At 41.9% G+C, this 12,031-nt stretch overlaps 1 long non-coding RNA gene across 4 annotated transcripts in view; it reads left to right on the forward strand.

The window, feature by feature from the left end:
- The window catches only part of LOC124303142 (uncharacterized), a 74,918-nt gene that overhangs the window by 40,369 nt on the left and 22,518 nt on the right, over positions 1-12,031 (forward strand). Inside the window, exons 1-3 of one of the 4 annotated variants that reach the window (XR_006907843.1) lie at positions 7,928-8,100; positions 8,427-8,565; positions 11,605-11,724. The exons of the other annotated variants lie outside the window; for them this stretch is intronic. This is a non-coding gene — a long non-coding RNA (uncharacterized LOC124303142). Of the gene's footprint in view, positions 1-7,927; positions 8,101-8,426; positions 8,566-11,604; positions 11,725-12,031 lie in introns of those variants that run through there. 4 annotated transcript variants of the gene reach the window in all.

A 12,031-nucleotide genomic window follows, 5' to 3' on the forward strand; every position in this document is an offset into this window, starting at 1 on the left:
AAAAAGGTGGAAAAAAAAAAATAAATGCCCTAGAAAAATTCATAAAACCCGCGCGGAGATCCGTGAGAAAAAAACGAGAGACGAATGATAAATGAAAATAAAATAAAAAAATTACCCACAGAGACGTGGAAGTGCGTTTTAAATCTATCGCCTGGTAAAAATTCTCCGGCAATTCGGTAAACCGATTTCTCAATCGTTTCGGTAAAAGCCTTGAGTGCGACTACGCTCAGATTATACCTCGCTACATGCGTATCTACGTGTAACGCACTTAGCACGTAACACCCACCTGAATGTGGGCATTTTTGTGTACATCGCAGACACCCGCATACTTATCTCTTAAGCTGCAAGATTCTCGTGTCTACACTGGTACATTTTTTAAACTTTTCTTTTTTTTTTTTCTAAGGTTCTCACTCGAAAAATTTGTGGCAAATGCTGAAAAAGAACTGTCGTAAAACCTGGAGGAGGTAGGAAAATATTTAGAGTTCGCTACCGATTATCGTCATACTATTTATTTATTTTCTATGCGTACGCCTTACGGACTTATAGATATATAAGTTTATTTTTTTCATATCGTGGTCCAATTAATCATTGTTCATAAAAATCAGTACTGAAAACGAAACAGGTACATCAAGGTGATGCGGTATTCCTATTTCGGTAGCAAAAACTGTTATCCAAATTTCTCCGAGGCGATTAATCTTTCGGATAAAAGACGAGAACAGCCAACTGCGGAATCGTTAGGCGCTGTTTGCCATTGATCGGTAAACGATTAACTGGACCACTGTACAAAAAACAATAAACTAACGTATATACGTAAGCCCGTAAGGTGTACGCGTAAAAACAAATAAAAAATATTACAATAATCGGTAGCGACCTCTAAATATTTTCCTATTTCCTCCAGGTTTTACGACAATTTTCTTTTTTCAGTATCCGACACAAATTTTTTGAGTTGACCTTAAAAGAAAATGATTTAAAAAAATTAACCACCCCAGTCCACACGTGTACGCGGTACCTATAGGGTGTAGGTATCGATCGGGCGGTAAATCGTTTTCACTTTCAACAGCGCGGGGATGCAACCCTTCGCTAACAACTTTGCGGTACTTCCCTCCCTTCCGCAGCAGTTGTCTGTAGAGGCTCGTTATGTTTTATTCTACAGCAATTCAGCTGTTGCCGTAGACAAATGGCCGCCACGAGGGTTCATGAATTAACCTCAACGCAAACGGATTCTTCACCATATACACGGATAATCCATATATTACTTGTCAATTCCTCTCGAACCAATCGGTTCAATTTTTAACACCGTGTGTCAAACTCACCGGGAGAAATTTCGGACAACCAGCCCTTGTTTGGTTTTTCACTTCAAGATAACGGCTCGATGGTCTTGAAAAAGAAACGGCTTGAAATTCGAAACTCGTTAAAATTATCGCCAGCGAATGGTCGTAAAACCTTAAAATGTCAGGGATCATTGACCATGGAGTCTGGAAATTTGAGAGAGCAAGGAACATAAACTAGGTATATACCTTATACTATGTAGGATTGCTTGGCCTCATAGATCGTAACAGTACGAAGATTAATGTTCACTCGCGTGAAGGATAAATGATCTATACTCTAGAGAGAATATCGAACGGTACGGGTGTAACTTGATGGTGAAAATGAATTAGAACTAATTTTGCTTTTCTATCAGAGAGCGTTCTAAACCTCATTTCAAATATCTATATCTATATACATACATAATATATAAGGTCTGCAACAACTCGTCAGGAATAATCTTTTCACAATGAAACTGGGCGCTCTGCTTTCAACAGCTTTTATCTTCATCGTTGTAAACAAAATGAGTACCGGAAGAGAAGATTAAAAAAATGATAGATCGTAAATTGAAAAAAATCCCAATGACGACCACTGCATGCGGTGATAATTAGCAGCTCCCAACGGACGCGTCGTCCTGTTTCTTCGACGTTATCTAGCTGCGGCTTACGATTGTGTAAGGCTTGTGAACACGGACAAGTGTCGCACACGTTCGTCCGGCGTTCTTGTTTTCCGATAAACAAAAGTGAGGTACACGTCCGTAAGAGACACCCATACACACATCGGTCTTACGTGTTTATTAGAATAATTAAAAACTCATATTTTTATCAATTAGTATCTCGCTTTGTCGGATAACGAGGACTTAGCTAATTATATGCACTTTGAAATACTGTTCACGGTCGAATAGAACATTATTTCAGACCATTTATGCCTGCTATGATAATTACGATTGTTTCTGTACAGCGGAAGAATATTGACGCGGTGAAAAGTATTGAAGCTAACAGTAAATTGAAAGCTTTTATCTTATTGGAAAGCGAATGACTTTGATAGAAAAAAGTGAGAATTTATTATTAGTCGTTCATTAATCCGTACAAATCAATTTTTACTTTCCATTGTTCACACTCAGCATTATGCACGAGGCAAAGTTTACGAAAATTCTGATCTTACGTGACTGCACGGAAATGTTATCGCATTTACCGTTCAATTGCGAATTCTCTGGCAATGTCCTCGAACAATATTGTTATGTTCATTTTTTGTGATCGGGGATTTGGAATTAAGGAAACAAAATTCTTTGCCGATCAATACACAATAGATTCTAAGCGCACGTGAACAGGCTCGAATGAGTTACATAAGATTGGAATGCCGTTCCTTTTTCATCTATTATTATACGGTTTCCATTCTATAATAATATAATTCTTTTTGTTCATTGTATAGCGGATATAGTCGACGGTAGAATAGAGAAAACAAAACGAAATAAAAAATTAATCTAGATATATTGTCAAGTGAACAATGCCCTGATTTCCGGGAATTTCGACCTAGGAATATGATTAATCGACTCTAGGTCATGCATAATTGATTGTTGCCCACTTAGTTATTACGGCAAGCGTGCGATAAGGTGTTGCACACTTGTAAAGTATATTAGCGCAGGCGAAGCCACGCGAAGCTGTCGGCTAGATCGATACGCAATAAGCGAAAAATCGTGTAGCACGTATGGGTGGCCCATCGTCTGCAGTGGTAAGTTGAATAAAATCCGACTCCCAGACAGTTGACACACGACAAATGCAACCTGAAATCCGAAGAAAAAAAAGCACTGACACCAAACTGCTTCAGAATCATGAAAGATAATCAGCGCATTTTCGCGCATGCGCAAAATAATCGAACTCTATTGGTCGCCGCTGTATTTTCGTCTGCAAAGCAGGGGAGCAAACGTGATCGAAACGAGACACGAGACGTCGAGTATCGAATTGAAATTGCGTTTTCACGATGACTCGATGTCGTCGTATAGTTGTCGATAAATGTTTGTAAAGTCTTGCCGAATGACTCCGTTAAATATTCGATATCTGATTACCATGAGAAAAAAACTTCCACATAACCTCAATAAGTCGAGTTTGACGGCTGGAGGTTGAGTTGGCAAGCCTGCACGAAAATTCGAAATCTCTCTGGCGCATGCGTAGTCTGGAACCTCAATGTTCCAAGATTCGCCGTTTCCTCTCGGTGTTGTCGCCTAATGTACGTATTTTTAGATCAAACATGCACAAGCGGCAACATTGTGCGTCGCCTACAAGGCAAGCTGTTGTACAGCAAACCGCACGCTGATTTACTCCCACATGCGCGTATTGTTGGTCGCCTGAGTGGAGCCGACCTGCCCCCGACAATTGTACGAACATTTACACTTCGACCGATGTGTGTACGTGCTTTATACTCAACTCCTCTCATACACTGGAAGACCATTTAAACGCCTGTCCGTTCGCCATGGAGCCTCTCGAATATTTAGATTTTACTTTTTAATGCATACGTCGGGATTCACTCGTCTCGGTGTATGTAATAAGCGTACTTTCGCACTTGTGCGCGTCTGCACTTATTCCGTTACGCCCATCCAGCGCCGGGCAAATATGCCGCCACTTATCGCGTTATTAGGCACCGTGTGTGTGTGTGTGTGTGTGTCCTGCACTCGCGTAACGTGTCGGCCAATTTGCAGCTCGGATGAAAATTGGACTCGAAATGGCGCGATATCACCGCATAGCTCTTGATGAGTACATATATTACATGCAAGAAACACTTACGCACCTGTCAACGAAATTCGTACCGTTGCTGTATACACCTTCGATATTGTTCATCCATGCCTGGGTGAATTTGCAATGACTATAAAGAAATAAATAGTCTTTTAAGGTTAGTGTACCAGTTATTGACCCTTTTATTTTGCACAATTATAAATTGACGATACCAATAAGTGTGAATTTCTCGATGGCTAAAACCAATCACTAGACAGTTATTTTTTGGTAATTTTAGAACTAAGGATCGAACAGATAGAACCAGAAGAGGTCAATAATTGGGACAGGGTCAATAACTGGTACACTTACCTTGTTCCAGATGGCTTCGGTTACCCTCGGGTCAACCAGGTCGTTGACGGTTAAAATGTCAAAGACTGGACTATGCATGCCGGGAACCGAGAACGTTTTACGGATATTATGACTGTGCACAATAGACGGATGAGGGCTTGACAAAAGAGACCAGACTGTCACCAGTGTATTTACCTATTTTTTAATGGGTTCGTAGAAACGGGCACATTTTTTTAATTATGGTCATAATGTTATTTAAACTGTCGGTTGAGGATGAACCTATAATTCCCGAGTCTTTTCTAAATAGGTAGGAAACTTTTTTTGACCACGTGTCAGATGGCTGAATTCTACACTCATTCTTCTTTTCCTGTACTTCGATAAAGATTTTCATCCAATATATCGTAGGTACGAAATTGCAGTGAGCAATCGAAAGATCAACCTGAGGAAAGAAAGATGAAAAACCACGATACACAGATTTATTCAAAATAAAGTTTCTTATCTCAAATATGCAGTGGACCATTAAATGAAATATCGATTTATGTAAAAATTTGTATACGCTGTCTTTGACAGTGGAAGATATCCCATCGCATTGAGCTTCAAGGGATTAAATCGGGAAACACATTTTCCATAATATATTCCTCAGAGAATCACCCCAATTATTCAACTTTGACCCTTACGTTCGTATCCGGAAGACTTATGCATATGTATGGGTGCCGGGATCTCGGTGCACGGTGTCGAGTTCAAAACGATCGCCCTCTTAGCTCTTCATCGTTGAGTGCATATCGCGTGTAATATCCCTCCGGTGTATAATAGCTTCTCGCTCTCCCAATCGAGCACCATGCCTTCCGACCCCGTCTCGTAACTCGCAAAACGAACAATTTATATTAAACTCAAGAGCGAGTCCCTGAGCTGTCATAAAACTGTGATAATAATTCTTTTTCAAAGCCAGGTTAGGTTTGGTTCGGTACCTGCTAGTCGCAGCCGCGTAATCCTTGGATGAATGATAATCCTTATTCACCGATTCGACGACTGTTTATCACCCTTCGTGCCGATCAGCCATGGTGCTCAAAATGAAGAGTGAACCGAGTAAAAAGAGTGAATTTACCCGTGAGCATAGATGCGAGTGAAATTTCTAGGCTAAATTTACGCTGTGTTTGCCCTTCGTCGATGCCAGAATCACATCTGAACAGTCCTTGCCATCAATTTGATTGCCCTGAATGACCGCTCGATAACTGGTGAACGCTGGAAATGATCATAGAGCCGAAATGAAATCGCAAGTGAGACAACGGCGGCCATCTTGACCTTGTGCTGCCGTTTAAACGGGCGTGAAAAATATTGGAAGAAAATTTATTCGCAACCTTGATAGAGTCTTCTACTCTTCTTCGTCGACAAATGAACTGGAATCGATCCGGAAGACATTCTGCAATGCATCAGAGCGACCTGGAGGCAGATGTGAAGCTAAGGAATGGTCAGTCGTATTCCTCTCGCTGCAGTAACCATGGCAACGCGGTTTGCTCGAAGAACCAATGATACACTTACTCACGCTGATTGGTTTTGTCGCTGCTGATCAAAGAAGTGGACTATCTGGTTCTATCGCCCGGCAATATAGTGATTCTATTGGCAATTAAGCCTATAAATAACAGAATCACTCGTGGAATTAGCCCCGCGAAATTCTCTACGTCGTTTTCATTAGTTTTATCGTAGCTTAATATCCTTCACTCGATAGATCCCATACGTGTAATAATGATCCTCCGTTATACTATCCCGTATCAACGGCAATTCTTTCACACAGAATTACCAAAATTTGCGACTGTATTTCAAGGCAACTTTTACTGAATTTTCCTTTTCACAGAAGTTGGCAATCAGCGATATTCTTATCTGCTAAAGTTTCGCGGATGAACTCGAACTCTGAAACAAATTGACTATCCCTGCGCAATGTTGACGTTGCATTGAATCCGTTATGCTCGCAATCGATATCTGAAATTTGCAATCCTCCAGCCCCGCCGAGAATAATAAAATTGTCGATGAAGACCGTAGCGTTAACAGCGAAGGAGAAAAGAGGGACGATGATATCAGGCTAGACTGATGAAGAGCTTGAGGAGGAAAGAGGAGACTGGAGTACAAAAGAAATAATAAAACGATAAGGTTCAAAAAAACAAGCAAGCAGAAAAAAAAGAAAAAAAAAACAGTGCGAACGAGACAGAGAAGATAGCGAAGAGAACGCAAACACAATCAGCGACGAATGGTGATCGGGCGATGAGAGAAGGGGGATCCAGTGCAAGTTAGCCTTGACATTCACCTCCCACATCCTGCCCAACAGACCGACACTCGACAGTGATACTCAACTCGAGTTGACCGTGGTATTATTATTACGCACGTCGCGCCGATATTATTACAATACGGGATTAACTTCTCGAGTGGTGAAAAGGCACAAGCTTTTGCCGATCAGCCGTTAATCTAGATTCAATCTTTCTCACTCTACTTGAAATTCCAGTTTTTGCTGACGGCAATTGATTTCATGATTCGTTACGAAGCGCAGAAATACGGGACATTCGATCGTGCATCATGGCCGCCATGTTTACTGTAATTGTAGAAGTGTTAAAAGACAGCACGTTAATTGATTTTTTTGCAATACCAAGAGCCGTGAATCTCTCTTGCCATTGCCCGGATTGTAACCCAGTCAAAAATATGAATGTACGATCGTAAATATGAATGTAATGGATATGTTAAAATGCGAAGCGTGACGCGGAGTTTTCCTTGCCTGTCACGTATCTCCTCGTAATCTTCGTTATTAATCCATCTTGGCATATCGCCCGTCAGTTTTCACCACCGACAATTTACTCGGATATATATGTACGACTAATTTCGAAATAATTCTACGTCTAGGCAATACCGTACAAAAAAAACACGAACTTTCCCTGATTGCGAGTAAAAACTTTCGTACTATGGAATTAATTGAAAGACTAGACTTTCGGTTGTATTCTTCGTTAATTGCATTGCTTTCAAGAGCCAAAATCGTATAAGCCGACACCATACATATCCCAAAATAAATATGAATAATAGCATACAATACGAGTCGCATTAAAACCTGCGCGCAGTATTAATCACAAGATTTTGACCTCTGCGGTGATGAATTAATGATTCAATCCAGCAAGTCAGCGATTGTGTAGCGATGATCTCGATCACCGCTTCCCGATTTCTCCCCCCCCCCCCCCCCCCCCCCGCCCTCTCTCTCTCTCTGTTACTCTTCGTGGAGAATTCGCAACGGTCTTCAATAGCCTGACTGATTTCAATACGTAATTGCATAATGCCTACGTCGGTTAATCAGCATAATCTCAACGATACGGCACAGAATCCCACCTACACATTGAATGACAGTAATGACTGGGCACGATCTGACATCTAGGTGCGAGCCGCGCGTGAGTAAACACAATTGAGCATAACAGCGGCATGAAATCAGAGCTGAAATCGGAATTACAAGGATCGATGGAGATCGAGTTTATCCTACACTCGAATAGCGCGATGATCTATTCAGCGGCAGGTGAGTGACAGCGATCCGTAACCTGTCCGCGAAACGAACGGTGATGGAATCGAGAGTGAAAACGGGACCGTGCGAAGGTCTGAGGAAGTGGCCCACATGTGCAGATTTAAGAAATACCGAACCATCGTGTCACTCTGGTTTGATTGTAACACGGATATGCAAAAAAGTCTGTTTCTTCTGCTCCATGGGATGTTTTTGGTAACTTCCACTTCCCTCCGTCGAGTACAGTATTCTTGCAAAACACAAGGCGGTTGCATAAAAAAAGCATAACAATAATGAAAAACACCAACATTTCATTACAAAGAGCTAAAACATATTTCGTATAAAATTAAACAAACAATATCTTTACGAAATTTATTTAACCTTCCGTGTTCATACTTTTCGCCTATGAGACCTTTGCTTCTTTTCTTTGATACACATCCGAAGACGCTTCCGCTTTTCATTTTCTGTTTCCCTGTTTCTATTTATTCTTGAGTCTAACTCTAGTACATGTTAAACGCAAGTAAGAAATCACTTTTGCACAGGATTTCTACAATCAAAAAAGAACAGAATACCAGATTTCGAGTCAGACGAGAGTTTCGCTCTAAATGAAACTACGTACACCGAGTTTAAGAAAAAAAACCTGACTTGATGGGACCTTTCAGAGTGTTTCTTCCGGTTTCGGTGGGTGAAAATCTACAAGAAACAGTACAAAAAAAACCTGTGCAATATTTTGGTTAGACTGAAAGCTCAGCCTGACATTCACCATCAAAAGTTATACACCGTTCTTATTGCGTGTCCTTGGTCCTGATGAGCGTCGCCTCGAGGGTCAAAACTTGGCACCTTCATGATCAGGGAAATATCGCTACACAGTGTTAATTTTTTCGCACAAAGAACAGTACGACATCCCCCCCGACTTGTCGCAGCATGACGAAATCGATTCTCGTATCCAACACCGTGCGTTGGTTTTGTATTATCGCATTTCAGTGCAGCGTGCATGAGGCAAGAGTGTCCCTGGAGACCAGCGCGCTAAGAGAGGTGGTAAAATTGATGGTTGTAGGCGGATTTGCATTGCAAATTATTGGATCATCTCGCGGAGATTAAAGCCGGCATCGTTCATTTACGACCCGTGCGTGGCGCGTAATCCACCCGTTTATTACGCGTTCGCGGTCTTAGTCACAATTCACCCTCCGGCCGTTTTCCGCGTAACGCTTCCCGCCTAATTGCACCGTGTGTGTGCTTTACACGCGTGCTTTTTCCGCGATCGAATGTCGCGCATGCGTACGTACAGGTATCCTTGCAGGTATCTGCATGCTGCACGCGTTTACCGATGAATTTCCATGGGACAAAACACGCGGCACAAATCCGTACCTCTAATTATACAGCAGGTGGATCACGCGTGGTAACCGACCGGGTCATATATTACACAATAATCATCAATTTCTCGCATGTTTTATAATTATCTCCTATAAGATACCAATTTAGCATTTTTTATTTATTTACTTATTTTTTTTTTTCCCTCTTCGTTTCTTTACATTCCTCCAAGCGTACAACCATATAAACCTTGCTATCAGGGACATTGTCGTTTCATGATCTAATACCCACGGCATAACTCCAGGCACAGGTCAGGTCTCGAAACGACTTTAAGCCTCGCCTTTACCCATGAGAGGAATAATTATAACATGCGGTACGTGTCGATATTATCATCGTGCAATTCATATCGCTATTGTCAATTTCTGATGCCGCATGCCGGTCGTGCGGGTGGGTGGGTACAATACGTCACGTCTATGGGTGTAAAGAAAACTTTTATCACTGCATCTGTAGACGCTTTTAAAACTGGGCCAGTCACTAATCGACTACAATTATACATACCTCTTCGAATTTTATTTTAATTCATTTGTTTCGCAATGATACGATTTTATTCGCATTACTTTATCGACTAATTTTACGTCAAAATTAACAGGGGCAAAATCCCCCGCCCCCCACAAAAGAAAAGCATTCCCAACTAATTCTTATATCGATATAATTTAAGAAGTATCTAAAATGTGTAGAATGTTTTCTGTGACTTGTGTTCAGGAATATTCATAGAACGGAATAAATGAATACTAGTGTCGAGATCTAGATGGCTTGAGAATGTCGTTACGATTAACACGTGTTCGGTAAAAATTTATGCTAATAAATGCCTGGTAGAGTCTTAATCCGATCAGAAACGACTCTGCGCAATTTTATTTCGATCGTTATTTGTCAGATGGAAAGTTTTCGAACATCCAACGAGTATCCGCTGTAAAACATCCACGACGCCAAAAGCGGGAGCTAATTACCTCTCGAAGCATTAATATACCCACCACTGTCTGACGAGAGATCGACGATTCGTATTGAGAGATTTCTAAGAAGCCCACGGCGAGCTTACCGTCCATACCAAAGTTCATTTATCTTCTCGGGAGCCCAAACGGAGGAGAGATACAAAGAAATACACACTTGGAGTCCGTGACGCGTTCCGGTGAGACAAAGATAGGAACTGGTGTATATGTATAAACGAAGACATGGAAGTACGGAAAATAAAAAGAAGCGGGACGAGGAAAAGAGAAAAATGGCAAGGCCCTTGTTCGCCGAGTGAAACACAACGTCGCTATTCTCACAATAGACCATTTTCGGCACCGAACACTCGCGTTTGCTATTGCTCATACGTATGCTAATGGTCTTATTGAAGTGCTCTCTGTATACCGGCTAAATTTCCTACGCGTAGATCCCACCAAAGCCTTATCTCTTGGCCCCTGTGGAAGCGAGTACCTATTTATCCGCCAGGACAACGAACGAATCGGTTCCATCCTCCGAGCCACGAAGACGTGAGATATTTTTAGACGAAAAAACGAGTACGGCTTTCGCCAAATGAGCTATCGAGAATCGGCGAGTTCACGTTTTCGGCAATCGGTGCTTTTCGAGCAGGTTTGTCATCGGCGCGATTCGACCTTCTCGTGTCACTCGAAGCTCGTTCATCCTTTGGGACTGATTGATATTCGCAGGCAGTCCGTTCATTTGCTACAAATGTGCGTTATCCGCAGTGTTTGAGGAGTAAATAATCACTGGCAGTTGGCCAGACGTTGTCTAGGCTTTGATTTATAACCGCAGATGACAAACGGAACACGATGGACGACGACCTAGTTACGGTTGTGCTTCGTGATCCAGTATACGGTTTCACACTGGCACTGGTGATTTAACGTTGCTTGTTCGTTCAAAGGAAGGAAAGAAGGGGATATTGGCTTTGATATTTATCATTCGAGAAAAGCCCGCGTACCGCTTTGAAGCTCTTCGGATCTCGATTCTTGGCACGAAAAACCCTCGCGCGTTACTGCACTTGAACGCATATTACGCTTCTCGAACATCCCAGTGCTTATTGGCACTCAGTCAGAGATCGCTGTCAATTGACATCTGTTCAGGTACCAAGCACCCAATGAGACGAGAATATTTCGCTTGCCACGCGTCCTTTAATGCCGATTTCTCTTCGCTTCTTCATTCTGCAATACACGACTTCAAAAAAAAAAAAAACGTCCGAGATACATACTGCTGGATTTGGTATTCGGAATCGTTACCTTCAGCTGATTTCTGTACCAAAAACGTGGAAAAAACTTCACACGGAAGAGACGAAGGAAAAAATTGACCACACAGTCTCGAAGTTCGGAGTTTTATTTATAAAAGGTTGAATTTTTCCATTCTTTTGCGTAGACGAGCCGTCCCTGCAGGCCTTGGATGGTTTCTCTTTTTCTCTCGTCACAACTGCACAAGAATAAAAAGCAACGCTTGATCCTCGCGTTCGTTGGAGTTGCGATAATCGATGCATCGAAGGTACTGTAAATTATTCTTAACTTTCATATCGCGGATAGGTGATTATATTATACTTGGCAGCTGTCAATGGTTTTGACACGAGGTTAAAATCGACAGACGGACGGGTTTCAGCGTCGAAACACTCACGTTATACGGTCGGGATTTTTTGTGCTGCTGGATTTCGGCGTCTCGACGCCCACTCGTGAGTCAGTCCGAGATAGCGGCGTGTCTACGATTTTACCGTCTCTTTATTCACTCCTTCTATCCGTTTGTCTACGTCTTCGGACATCTGCGAGCTTGCACAAGCCTCGTAACGTTGTGCATACGT

This window comes from Neodiprion virginianus, chromosome 1 (assembly GCF_021901495.1).
Source record: "Neodiprion virginianus isolate iyNeoVirg1 chromosome 1, iyNeoVirg1.1, whole genome shotgun sequence".
Taxonomy (NCBI): Eukaryota; Metazoa; Arthropoda; class Insecta; order Hymenoptera; family Diprionidae; genus Neodiprion; species Neodiprion virginianus.